Below are 2,045 nucleotides of genomic sequence, written 5' to 3' on the forward strand. Positions count from 1 at the left end.
TGCGAGAGTGAGCAAGCGAGGCTCCACGTCGAGAGCACAAAGGTGCGCCTCCATTCAGAGTGAGAATTTCCAAATTCAATCTCTTGAGATGGAAATTGAAATTCTATTTTTTTCAGCTAACTAAAATTCCTTCTTAAATCCTAAAATTTTAAATTCCTTTTAGTAAAATATCCAAACAGTTACTGTTAATAGAAAGAAATTTAATTCCCTGTAAAAAAAAATACATTACCTAGTTAAATTACCCTATCCAAACTGGCCCTAAATGATTTTGGTCCATTCTAACTATTGCTTTACATTACATGGATAAGAAGACAAAGTATTTTATATTTCCCTGGAATGCGTGTTACCTAGTAATCCTTGATAAAGAAGCTCAAACTTACTACTTTTTTTGTTTGTTTGTTCAAGGACGACGCTATAAGGGATCTTCCTTTTCCTCATAACAAAAACTTAGCAATCAACTATGGAAGTGATGGTGAAGATGACTTGTTTGTTCCAGCATTGAATCAACCCTTGTCTTCAAACCGTTACTATGTGATAAAAGGGAGGGGGAAGCATAAAGGGTTATAGTATGAATTATAATCACTTTTCTTTATGATCAATTAAACTTAATACTTTTATTTTAAGTTCTCTCAAGAAGCTTATAAAAATAAGCAATCATTTTTTTAACATAAGCTACCTAAAAGACATTAGTATTTCTAGTAGTGATTTTAGTTCAACTTGGTAAAAAGAAATAATCATTTCTCTTAACACAGGAAAAAGAATTTAAAAAAAAAGTATTATTTTCTCATAATTGATGAGTCACAAATAAACATGCATACACATGTTTTTAACATTTTGGTCAGCTTATACATATGTAATTTATGGAAGAGATAATGCTAGACCTATTAATATAAACTTATCAATAAGTATTTATAGGAGAAGAATATATAAGAAGACATATAGAATACATTAAACATTTTGACAAGAAAAATGAATTGATGCACTTAAATTTTATAGGAATTCTTTCCATTTAACTTCTACAAAAGTTAAGGTACATGAATTGATTTTTGCTTAAGGAGAAACTCAATACCTTCGTACTTTCTTCCCCTGTAAATGTTTATAGAGAGGTTTATCAAAACATGTAATTACTACTTTAGTCCAAACTTTATTTTTGAAACTTGAATTGATTTCAGTCAAGCTAGCACAAGTTTAGAAGGGGACACGGAGACTTGTTTTTGTTGTAACTTTGTCTAAAATGTCAAACCAAGACCTTTAGATCCCTCTGACGATTATAAGCAGGTTGAAATCATCAAGAGGAATTATGATTTCAAAGAAAAATCCATTGCTCCAGATGGAATTCTTCCTAGTGTGTTGAGAAGAAAAAGGTGGCGTGTTTATGCTCATACTCCCACTGATTACCATTTACCTATGTGAAGCTTTTAGGCTTTGATGATTCCTTGCATTTCAAGCTTCCTGATGTCAACTTCCCACTGTCCAATGATAGGCTTGAATCAGTGGTTGTTGGAAAGTGGTACTGCACTTTTATGTTTGTGAAGGAAAGAATGAAATTAAAGGAGCAGATGAAGAAGACAATGTTCTATGAGTTGACACTTAAGCAAAGATGGGAGAAGATATTATCAAAGGAAAATAATAATGGAGAAATTAGGTTGTCTTTGTAGATGTTGTTGTTCAAACAGATGTTGCAACGATTGCGGCAAGTGATAAAGAACTATCCAAAGAGGAAGATTTTGGCTTGGGTGGGCTCAACATAGATGGACCAATCACTAGAGCAAAGAGTAAGAGATTTCAAGAAAATCTTGGTGAGAGACTAAATTCTATCATGGAGGAAAGAGAAGAAGAAGCAAAGCTAAAAAATTTTAGCCAACTTTTATAATAGGATTTATTTTCAGTTTTAATTGTATTTTAGGCCTATTTTCAAACTTGTAATGAGCTGCCACGACCTTTTATTATTATTCTCAAGTCTTTTAATTATTAGATTAGTTATTGGGCCCTGGGCCTAATTTAGGGTTATTAGTAGGAGTATAAATAGACTTTTTAAACACTTG

General features: G+C 32.1%; 1 pseudogene; it reads left to right on the top strand.

Moving 5' to 3' along the window:
- Nucleotides 1-299: 299 nt before the first annotated feature.
- Nucleotides 300-1,658, top strand: LOC114420023 (annotated as a pseudogene).
- Nucleotides 1,659-2,045: the final 387 nt, after the last annotated feature.

Source organism: Glycine soja, chromosome 1 (assembly GCF_004193775.1).
Source record: "Glycine soja cultivar W05 chromosome 1, ASM419377v2, whole genome shotgun sequence".
NCBI lineage: Eukaryota > Viridiplantae > Streptophyta > Magnoliopsida > Fabales > Fabaceae > Glycine > Glycine soja.